Consider the following 12,538-nt stretch of genomic DNA (forward strand, 5'->3'; position numbering starts at 1 on the left):
GAATTGTGTGCGCAGTAGCCGCACGTGCATCAACAAAGTAGTGCCAAGCGTGCGCCTGTGTCATAAGTAAAGGGCCGGCTGGCTTGACCGTTAAAGGGTGCTGTAACCCCCAAAGTACACACCAAACCAAATAAAAAAATCTTTTCTGTGTTTGTGAATTGTGTGCGCAGTAGCCGCACGTGCATCAACAAGTAGTGCCAAGCGTGCGCCTGTGTCATAAATAAAGGGCCAGCTGGCTTGACCATCAAAGGGTGCTGTAACCCCCAAAGTACACTCCAAACCAAATAAAAAAATATTTTCTGTGTTTGTGAATTGTGTGCGCAGTAGCCGCACGTGCATCAACAAAGTAGTGCCAAGCGTGCGCCTGTGTCATAAGTAAAGGGCCGGCTGGCTTGACCGTTAAAGGGTGCTGTAACCCCCAAAGTACACTCCAAACCAAATAAAAAAATATTTTCTGTGTTTGTGAATTGTGTGCGCAGTAGCAGAACGTGCATCAACAAAGTAGTGCCAAGCGTGCGCCTGTGTCATAAGTAAAGGGCCGGCTGGCTTGACCGTTAAAGGGTGCTGTAACCCCCAAAGTACACTCCAAACCAAATAAAAAAATATTTTCTGTGTTTGTGAATTGTGTGCGCAGTAGCCGCACGTGCATCAACAAAGTAATGCCAAGCGTGCGCCTGTGTCATAAGTAAAGGGCAGGCTGGCTTGACCATTAAAGGGTGCTGTAACCCCCAAAGTACACTCCAAACCAAGTAAAAAAATATTTTCTGTGTTTGTGAATTGTGTGCGCAGTAGCCGCACGTGCATCAACAAAGTAGTGCCAAGCGTGCGCCTGTGTCATAAGTAAAGGGCCGGCTGGCTTGACCGTTAAAGGGTGCTGTAACCCCCAAAGTACACTCCAAACCAAATAAAAAAATATTTCTATGTTTGTGAATTGTGTGCGCAGTAGCCGCACATGCATCAACAAAGTAGTGCCAAGCGTGCGCCTGTGTCATAAGTAAAGGGCCGGCTGGCTTGACCGTTAAAGGGTGCTGTAACCCCCAAAGTACACTCCAAACCAAATAAAAAAATATTTTTTGTGTTTGTGAATTGTGTGCGCAGTAGCCGCACGTGCATCAACAAAGTAGTGCCAAGCGTGCGCCTGTGTCATAAGTAAAGGGCCGGCTGGCTTGACCATTAAAGGGTGCTGTAACCCCCAAAGTACACTCCAAACCAAATAAAAAAATATTTTCTGTGTTTGTGAATTGTGTGCGCAGTAGCCGCACGTGCATCAACAAAGTAGTGCCAAGCGTGCGCCTGTGTCATAAGTAAAGGGCCGGCTGGCTTGACCGTTAAAGGGTGCTGTAACCCCCAAAGTACACTCCAAACCAAATAAAAAAATATTTTCTGTATTTGTGAATTGTGTGCGCAGTAGCCGCACGTGCATCAACAAATTAGTGCCAAGCGTGCGCCTGTGTCATAAGTAAAGGGCCAGCTGGCTTGACCGTTAAAGGGTGCTGTAACCCCCAAAGTACACTCCAAACCAAATAAACAAATATTTTCTGTGTTTGTGAATTGTGTGCACTGTGGCTGCACGTGCATCAACAAAGGAGCAGCGCCAAGCGTACGCCTGTGTCCCATAAGTAAAGAGCCGGCTGGCTCATTTCTTAAAGGGTGCTGTAACCCACAAAGTGCACTACTCTCCTGCAAAAATAAAAAAATATTTTCTGTGTTTGTGTGCGCCTTAGCCGCACGTATATATCAATATAACATAAATGGAGGACCAAACTTTCTCCGATAAAAATAAAATAGGGAAAGATCAAGAACCACTTCCTCCTAGTGCTGTTGCTGCTGCTGGGAGTTGTTCATCATCCCAGAGAGGAAGTAGGAACACCTCTACTTTTACTAAACAATTGACCCTCCAACAGTCCCTAGCGATGAGGATGAAGTACGACAGCAGTCATCCTGAAGCAAATCATATAACTGAGGCCTTGACTGCTATGTTGGTGTTAGACATGCGTCCGGTATCCGCCATTAGAGCAGTGGGATTTAGACAATTGATGGAGGTAGTGTGTCCCCGGTTCCAAATCCCGTCTAGATTCCACCTGCATCCTCAAAGCAGCAGCGACAAGTGTGCATCTGTCTGTTAAAGGGTGGTGTAACCCTCAAAGTGCGCTCCACAAACAATAAAAAAATTCTTCTTTTTTTTTCTCTTTGTGAAATGTGTGGGCTGTAGCCGCACCTGCATCCTTAAAGCAGCAGCGACAAGCGTGCGTCTGTCTGTTAAAGGGTGGTGTAACCCTCAAAGTGCGCTCCACAAACAATAAAAATATTCTTCTTTTTTTTCTGTCTTTATGAAATGTGTGGGCTGTAGCCGCACCTGCATCCTTAAAGCAGCAGCGACAAGCGTGCGTCTGTCTGTTAAAGGGTGGTGACACCCTCAAAGTGTGCTCCACAAACAATAAAAATATTCTTCTTTTTTTTCTGTCTTTGTGAATTGTGTGGGCTGTAGCCGCACTTGCATCCTCAAAGCAGCAGTGACAAGCGTGCGTCTGTCTGTTAAAGGGTGGTGTAACCCTCAAAGTGCTCCAAAAAATAAAAAACAATTTTTTTTATGTGTTTGTGACTTGTGTGCGATGTAGCCGCACGTGCATCAACACAGTAGCAGCACCAAGCGTGCGCCTGTGTCATAAGTCAAGGGTCGGTTTTGACATCTGGTCCGGACTGAAGGACGTGCCAACAATTTCTGACAAGTCTACTGTCACTGCATATGATACTGTCCTCAAAGCAGCAGCGACAAGCGTGCGTCTGTCTGTTAAAGGATTACATCGGTGACAGCATCCAAGTAGGCATGTCAGACAGTCCGTACCTGTACTGGCAGGAAAAAGAAGCAATTTGGAGGTCCCTGTACAAACTGGCTCTATTTTACCTGAGTTGCTCCCCCTCCAGTGTGTACTCCGAAAGAGTGTTTAGTGCAGCCGGGAACCTTGTCAGCGAAAGGCGTAGGAGGTTGCTTCCACAACATGTGGAGAAGATGATGTACATAAAAATTCCAGGGAGACCAGCCTCCAGAACGTACAGAGGGACCTGTGGTGGTGGATTCCAGCGGGGACAAATTAATACTCTGTGAGGATGAGGATGTACACAACACTGAAGAGGGTGAGGAATCGGTGGATGAGGAGGATGAGGACGACATCTTGCCTCCATAGAGCCAGTTTGTGCAGGGACAGATTAATTGCCAGCTTGTTTTGTGGGGGCCCAAACGAACCAATCATTTCAGCCAGAGTCGTGTGGCAGACCCTGGCGCTGAAATGTTTGGTTTGTTAAAGTGTGCATGTCCTGTTTATATAACATAAGGGTGGGTGGGAGGGCCCAAGGACAATTCCATCTTGCACCTCTTTTTTTTCTTTGAATTATGTACTGTTTGAGGCCTAGTTTTTCAAACTGCCATCCTGTCTGCCACTGCAGTGTCACTCCTAGATGGACCACGTGTTTGTACCGCCCACTCGTATCTCTTAGCATAGTCATCCAGCTACCTCGGTGCAACCTTTTGGATATGAAAACACTATTGTGAGGTGTGAGGTGTTCAGAATAGACTGGAAATGAGTGGAAATTAAGGTTATTGAGGTTAATAATAGCAGAAAAACCCACAAATTCTGTGATTTTAGCTGTTTTTATGCTTTTTAAAAAAAAAATACAGATCCAAAACACAAAACCCAGAACCCAAAACACGGAAGGGTGGTTTTGGCAAAACCAATCCAGATCCAAAACACGAAGAAAGATCCAGATCCAAAACCAAAACACAAAACACGAAAAGTGGCCGGTGCACACCCCTAATATATATATATATATATATATATATAATTTATTTATTTATTAACAGTTGCTTATATAGCGCAGCATATTCCGTTGCGCTTTACAATTGGAAATATTTATAGAACAAAACAGGGTAATAACAGACAGACATAGAGGTAAGAGGGCCCTGCTTGCAAGCTTACAATCTATAGGGAAATAGGCATTGATACACAAGGATAGGTGCTATATATATTGCAATTTGGTCCGGCCAGAATGCAGAGTTTCTTGGTGGGCTGCATGCTCCAGTCACACAGGAATGTTGGCCAAATGTCAGGAGTATGTGAAGGAAAGACAATATGTGAGGTTATGTGTGGACTGTGAGAGGGGATGTAATAAGACATGGAAGCTATGAAGGTTATGTGGTCAGTTCTGGAATCTGATAAGCTTGTCTGAAGAGGTGAGTTTTCAGGGAACGTTTGAAGGATTGAAGACTAGAGGTAAGTCTTATTGTGCGTGGTAAGGCATTCCATAGAGTGGGTGCAGCCCGAAGAAAGTCCTGTAACCGTAAATGGGAGCAAGTAATTATTATTATTATTATTATCCTTTATTTATATGGCGCCACAAGGGTTCCGCAGCGCCTTACATAGTACATAAACATAGTGCACAAACATAGTACATAAACATAGTACATAAACAGTTGAGCAGAACAAGAAAACAGTGTCATACAGTTTAAGACACTACAAGACAAGTACATGGTATATAAACACTGCTGCAACAGAAGCAGGATGGCAAAAGTCATGAGTATAGAGCAGATAATATAAGTAGAGATGAGCGGTTCGGATTCTGTGGAATCCGAACCGCTCCGAACATTGGGGATCCGAGTCCACCCGAACCCTGTTCGGGTGTTCACCGCCTGACTCGGATCCCCGTTCGGGGCCGAACGGCGGCCGCCTGATGTCGGATTCTCACTAGAGAATCCGACATCAGGTCTCCTCGCGTGTAGGGCAGAGCGCAGTGATAGCGCTCTGCCCTACACAGACACAGACACACAGCCGCCAGCGGCAGCTGTGTGTTTGTTACAGCAGCCAATGAGAGTCACACAGACGGAGGGAGCCGGCTGGAGCTCACACATGAGCTCCGTCTTCCGGCTCCCTCCTCAACGTGTGACAGAGCGGACGGCGCGGGAGCGGGGAATCAGGTAAGTTTTATTTTTTTTATTTTTTTACTTGTCAAAGGTCCGGGGGCGCTACTGGGGGGGGTCTGCACTACTGGGGGGGTCTGCTACTGGGAGGGGCTATACTACTGGGGGGCCATACTACAGAGGGGCCTGCTACTGGGGGGGGCTATACTACTGGGGGGGGGTCTGCACTACTGGGGGGGGTCTGCTACTGGGGGGGCAATACTACTGGGGGGGCCATACTACAGAGGGGCCTGCTACTGGGGGGGGCTATACTACTGGGGTGGGGTCTGCTACTGGGGGGGCCATACTACTGGGGGGGATCTGCACTATTGGGGGGCCATACTACTGAGGGGCCTGCTACTGGGGGGGGGCTATACTACTGGGGGGGTCTGCACTACTGGGGGGGGTCTGCTACTGGGGGGGCCATACTACTGAGGGGCCTGCTACTGGGGGGGCCATACTACTGGGGGGGCTTACTACTACTGGGGGGGGGGGCTGCTACTGGGGCAGCCTACTACAGGGGGGCCATACTACAGGGGGGGCCCATACTACAGGGGGGGCTACTACTGGGGCAGCCTACTACTGGGGGGGCCTGCTACTGGGCAGCCTACTACTGGGGGAGCCATACTACTGGGGGGGCATACTACTGGGTGGCATGCTAATGGGGGGCATACTACTGGGGGGGGCCTGCTAATGGGGGGCATACTACTGGGGGGCATTCTACTGGGGGCACTGCATAGTGGACCCTACTACTAAGGGGACTGCATAGGGGGCACCACTGCTGGGGGACATTGTGTAAGGGACACCGCTACTGTGGGCATTGTGTAAAAGGGTCACTACTGTGGGCATTGTGTAAAAGGGGCACTACTGTGTGTCGTAACATAAATAAGAGACACTACTTTATGGTGTAATGTGAATCAGGCCCTATGTGCGGTGTAATGCTAATAAGATTGTGCACTGTGACTCCTAGGGCCGTAGCCCACTTTGTAAACAAGTACTGTGACTCTGCTGGCCGTACCCCACTGGGTGGGTGCACTACTTTTCATTTCTGCCACTGCTGTGTGGCAATGTGTCATAGATGTGCTTTATACTGTGGTGTCTGTGTCGTTGTGCCGCTGCTTTGTCGCTTAGTAACCAGTCAGCTCACTGCAACCTTTGGCCAATAATGTTGAAAACAATATTATAAGCTGTGATATGGTCTAAATTGACTGGAAATTAATGTTATTGAGGTTAATAATACTCTAGGAAGAAAAAAAAGACCAATTTATGTGATTTTAGCTTTTTTTGTCAATTTTTGTAAAAAAATCCAAATCCAAATCCAAAGCCAGTCACCGCAGTTTGGCAAATCCAAATCCAAATCCAAAGCCGGACGACGAATTAGAACTAAATCCAAATCCGGCAAAAATGGTCCGGCGCACATCCCTAAATATAAGTAAAGAAGGGATAAGCACAAGAGGAAAGAGGGCCCTGCTCGTGAGAGCTTACATTCTAGAGGGGATGGGCAAACAGACAGGGGTGACACAGATGGGTTAGACAGTGAGCATGGGACAGAGGGTTAGGATGACAGATGGCTGGATTCCTATTTTACAGTATGTGTGGAAGTCATTTAAATTAAGATTTACACCACTGACATTCTACTTTAAGAGGCAGTTTTTGTAGGTGTCTGTGGAGAGCCATGGCTGTTATATCAGTTTACGTGAAGTTTGACGGGTAGCTGAAGCCACTTCATGAAGGGCTATTTAGAGCGTTTGGTTAACGTGTGAACCAGCAGTCTCAGGTAAATGTAGAAATTGGTAAAAGTAGTTATTGTAAAGAGATGTTCAGATGTAAAATAATAAGTTGTGATCAAGTGTGAATTCTATAAGGCATATTTATTGATTTGGAGGGAGATGGGAGACATGTGAGGTTTGCAGGATATTTATTCCATAGTAAATCCGCTGTGTGTGTGGGTCCTGGATTTGGTGATATGTCACCAGATAATAAAAGCAGAAGGATGGAAAAGTAGATATAGTTGTAGGTGTGTAAAAAAAATTTTATAGTGACACAATGAGGCTATAATAGTCAATTTTTGATGAAAAGAAATCTCATTAGTTTTTAGAGGAGGTGAGTGACTCAATAGGGCGGCAGTGTGCCCAGAGAGGTGAGATGCAGGGAGAGTTAGGGATGTTATTTCCTTAGAAAAAATACAAAGGAGGGTGTTGAAAAAAAGAAATGTGTAGTACATGGTGAGTTTTAGGTTTGTTATTTTTAGACAAATTTTAAAGCAATCAGTTTCTTAATCTGAAATTACCTTAGATGTTGGTCAATGTTTGTTCAACTGTTTGATTAACTGTTATGTAATCACACTTTTTGCATTTAACACTTGGTGCTTTTAACCCCAGCTGCAAACAGCCCCAGCTGCCCATAGACTGAATATAAGGAGTTGTATCCCTTGATTAAGACAGGCTACAACTGACTCAATTGGTCTCCGGATCAAAGGAGATAACTTGCTCTGAGTTGGAGCAAAAACCAGGCCAGATATATACCATAAACTATGCTTCACTGACCAATACAGACTATACAGGAAGAGAAGAAAAAAAAAAATCTAGGCAAGAGATACAGTCACGCGGGGATGAGAGATGCAGATCTTGTGCTGAGTGGAGAGGTCGGGTTGGGAGATATTTTGAGATGAGTGAAGAGATGTATGTTGGTGCAATTTGGTTAATGGGCTTATGTGTAAGTAACAGTATTTTGTATTGAATACGGTAGAAAACCGGCAACCAATGGAGGGAATGACATATACTGGTACTGTATATATATATATATATATATATACAGTACCAGTCAAAAGTTCGGACACACCTTCTCATTCAATGGTTTTTGTTTATTGAAATTATTTTCAACATAGTAGATTAATACTGAAGACATCAAAACTATGAAAGAACACATATGGAATTATGTTGTAATCAAAAAAGTGTTAAACAAATCGAAATATGTTTTATATTTTAGATTCCTCAAAGTAGCCCCCTTTTGCCTGGATAACAGCTTTGCACACTCTTGGCATTCTCTTAGCTTCATGAAGTAGTCTCCTGGAATGGTTTTCCAACAGTCTTGAAGGAGTTCCCAGAGGTGCTGAGCACTTGTTGGCTGCTTTTCCTTCACTCTGCGGTCCAACTCATCCCAAACCAGCTCAATTGGGTTTAGGTATGGTGATTGTGGTGGCCAGGTCATCTGATGCAGCACTCCATCACTTTCCTTCTTGGTCAAGTAGCCCTTACATAGCCTGGAGGTGTGTTTGGGGTCATTGTCTTGTTGAAAAACAAATGATGGTCCCAGTATGTGCAAACCAGATGGGATGGCATGGCACTGCAGAATGCTGTGGTAGCCATGCTGGTTAAGTGTGCCTTGAATTTTGAATCACCAACGGTGTCTTAAGCAAAGCACCCCCACACCATCACACCTCGTCCTCCATGCTTCACAGTGGGAACCACACATACAGAAACCATCTGCTCACCTTCTCTGCATCTCACAAAGACAAAGTGGTTGGAACCAAAAATCGCAATTTTGTACTTATCAAACCAAAGTACAGATTTCCACTGGTCTAATGTCCATTCCTTGTGTTTCTTGGCCCAAACAATTATCTTCTTCTTGTTGTTCATCCTCAGTAGTGGCTTCTTCGCAGCAATAAGACCATAAAGGCCTAATTCACTCAGTCTTCTCTGAACAGTTGATGTTGAGATTTGTCTGCTACTTGAACTCTGTGAAGACTTTATGTGGTCTCTAATCTGAGGTGCTTTTAAGTAGTGGTTTCTGAGGCTGGTAACTCTAATGAACTTATCCTCTGCAGCAGAGGTAACTCTTGGTCTTCCTTTCCTGGGGCAGTCCGCACGAGAGCCAGTTTCATCATAGCGTTTGATGGTTCTTGAAATTTTCCGTATCGACTGACCTTCATGTCTTAAAGTAATAATTGACTGTCGTTTCTGTTACTGAGTTGAGTGGTTGGTGCCATAATATGGATTACAACAGTAGTCTAATAGTGGTGTCCACTGTGTACTTACCCTACCTCTGCACAACACAACTGATGGTCTCAAACACATTAAGAAGGCAAGTAATTCCACAGATTGACTCATGACAAGGCACACCTATTAATTCAAAATCATTCCAGGAGACTACCTCATGAAGCTGATTGAGAGAATGCCAAGAGTGTGCAAAGCTGTCATCCAAGCAAAAGGGGGCTACTTTGAGGAATCTAATATATAAAACATATTTTGATTTGTTTAACACTTTTTTGTTTGATGTCTTCAGTATTAATCTACTATGTTGAAAATAATTTAAATAAACAAAAACCATTGAATGAGAAGGTGTGTCCAAACTTTTGACTGGCACCGTATATATAAATGTATACATATATACAGTATATTATACATATATATCAAACACATTACATTTTAGCATTTGAGATGCTCCAAGCCACTTGGGTAGTAATTATCTGCACTACGGTGCACATTTAGGGTTGTATTCAATTAGCGGTGAAAAGTCGGAATCCGCGGAAAAGTATCACGGATGACGTCATTTCGCCAGGCGGAAAAGTATCGCCGTATTTAATTGCAAACACTTTTTGTGTACGCGAAAATGCAATGCAATATAATAGGCGAAAAAGATTTGCCTATGAATAGATGGCGAGAAGAAGTGCCTCAGGATGAAATCCCCATTTTTGACAGCACTTTCCATCTGTTTGTGTTTCGCCGGGCCGATTTTTTGTGTCCTTTGGAATTGAATATGGCGTATAGCGGGGACACGCTCGATAAGTTTCCGCGGCCAAAACACGCGATGTAGGCGGAAAGTAGATTCCGCCATCAGTGGCAAAATTATCGCGGCTAATTGAATACGGGCCTTTATGTGTTTGCATTGTGTACAGTGATTTTTAGCCTTTTCGTTATTCACAGTGAATCCACACCCCCAGTTATCACATTCGACTCTGGTACGTTCAAGGGGAGGGAGCCGTAGTGAATTTGACATGACCTGCAACTACTGTAGAGATGCGCCCAAGTTCATTGTGGCTGATTGTGGCACAAATGTGCCCGCAAATCGCGATATGCGCCATGCTACGCTATGGCACATCCCCGATTGGAGATGCGAAAGAGATTCCATGATCGCGGGAGTACGTCTCCCATTATATCCTATGGAGGCGCAAAATTTGCGCATCTCCGATCGTGTGAGTCCATCTCGCGCCATGCATAGCGCGATTCGCGGCACTATGAACAACAATGTAGTTGGGCCGATCTGTATTTTGTCTTTTTTTGCGATTATGTTTATCCACAGTGAGAATTAAGGGCCTGATTCAGACCTGCTCACGAGCGCATATCGCTCGCAAGTGGGTCGATGGTCGGGCAGTGCGCACGGGTGGCATGCGCGAGCCCCAGGGTGAGTGAGAACTTCACTCGCTCTGGTATCGCAGCAAAACAGGACGGCTGTCCACGTTGATCGAAACAGCTCGCCCTGTTTTGTAGGCGGGTGGGGGAGGGGTGGCTGCACAAACGGAGGCGTTCCCGAAGGAACGCCTGCTGTTTGTGGGCAGCCCTACTGACATCATACGTGATATCAGTAGAGAAATTCCTGCTGTATTAGTGCAAGAAGTTCACTGGGGCTTGCGGTGGACGAGACCCTACCACAAGGGTCTTGTCGCAAGCCTGATGGTCACGATAATCGCCCACAGCTATGTTAGCGGCCTGGAGGCAGATTTTTTTTAATAAAAAATCCGCCCTGATTCAGAGCGAGCGCTCGCAAATAGCGAGCGCCTCTGAATCAGGACCTAAGTTTCAAGATTGTATTGCTGGAAATTCACATCTCTATGAAATGGGCTGTTCTTCCCCAAAATTCAAGTCATACAAAACTTGGCCACAATTTCTCTCATCACTACACTACACTGAAAAGATTTATGTTAATTTCAGAAGATTTGACAAGATTTAGTTCCTCTTTAAATAGAGAGAAACTGAGCAATAAACATTGAATACATTTCAGCTAGGGGTGAGCGGGTTCGGATTTCTGAAATCCGAACCCCCCCGAGCCCCCCCGATCCGAGTCCGATCCGAGTCAGGCTCGACTTTTCCCGCCTGACTCGGATCTGAAATCGAGGCAAAACGTCATCATCCCGCCTTCCGAGTCTCGCGGGTTTTGGATCCTATATAAGGTACCCGCGTCGGCGACATTTTCTCACTCGGCTGTGGACAGTGAAGAGGGAGGGTGGGAGTTAGGGCTGTGTAGTGTAGTGTAGTGTAGTGCTGCTGTTGTCCACTACTTCAAAGTCCATAGGGGCTGGCTGTGTTGTGCTGTGCTGCTGTTGTTAATAGGGGCTGTGTCCACTACTTCAAAGTCCATAGGGGCTGGCTGGACTGTGTTGTGCAGTCAGTTCTCCATAGGGGCTGTGTCCACTCCAAAGTCCTGTGCAGTGTCCCAGTCCTAAAGGAGTGCTGTAGTGTTGTCCAGGGGGTGCTCTGTCCATCAGGGGTGCTCCCCCCAAGTGCTAAAAAAATAATATATTTTCTGTGTTTGTGAATTGTGTGCGCAGTAGCCACACGTGCATCAACAAAGTAGTGCCAAGCGTGCGCCTGTGTCATAAGTAAAGGGCCGGTTGGCTTGACCGTTAAAGGGTGCTGTAACCCCCGAAAGTACACTCCAGTCCAAACCAAAAAAAAATTTTCTGTGTTTGTGAATTGTGTGCGCAGTAGCCGCACGTGCATCAACAAAGTAGTGCCAAGCGTGCGCCTGTGTCATAAGTAAAGGGCCGGCTGGCTTGACCGTTAAGGGTGCTGTAACCCCCGAAAGTACACTCCAGTCCAAACCAAAAAAAAAATTATTTTCTGTGTTTGTGAATTGTGTGCGCAGTAGCCGCACGTGCATCAACAAAGTAGTGCCAAGCGTGCGCCTGTGTCATAAGTAAAGGGCCGGCTGGCTTGACCGTTAAGGGTGCTGTAACCCCCGAAAGTACACTCCAGTCCAAACCAAAAAAAAAATTATTTTCTGTGTTTGTGAATTGTGTGCGCAGTAGCCGCACGTGCATCAACAAAGTAGTGCCAAGCGTGCACCTGTGTCATAAGTAAAGGGCCGGCTGGCTTGACCGTTAAGGGTGCTGTAACCCCCGAAAGTACACTCCAGTCCAAACCAAAAAAAAAATTATTTTCTGTGTTTGTGAATTGTGTGCGCAGTAGCCGCACGTGCATCAACAAAGTAGTGCCAAGCGTGCGCCTGTGTCATAAGTAAAGGGCCGGCTGGCTTGACCGTTAAAGGGTGCTGTAACCCCCAAAGTACACTCCAGTCCAAACCAAAAAAAAAATTATTTTCTGTGTTTGTGAATTGTGTGCGCAGTAGCCGCACGTGCATCAAAAAGTAGTGCCAAGCGTGCGCCTGTGTCATAAGTAAAGGGCCGGCTGGCTTGACCGTTAAAGGGTGCTGTAACCCCCGAAAGTACACTCCAGTCCAAACCAAAAAAAAATTATTTTCTGTGTTTGTGAATTGTGTGCGCAGTAGCCGCACGTGCATCAACAAAGTAGTGCCAAGCGTGCACCTGTGTCATAAGTAAAGGGCCGGCTGGCTTGACCGTTAAAGGGT

Source organism: Taudactylus pleione, unplaced genomic scaffold (assembly GCF_031769625.1).
Source record: "Taudactylus pleione unplaced genomic scaffold, aTauple2 ptg000487l, whole genome shotgun sequence".
NCBI lineage: Eukaryota > Metazoa > Chordata > Amphibia > Anura > Myobatrachidae > Taudactylus > Taudactylus pleione.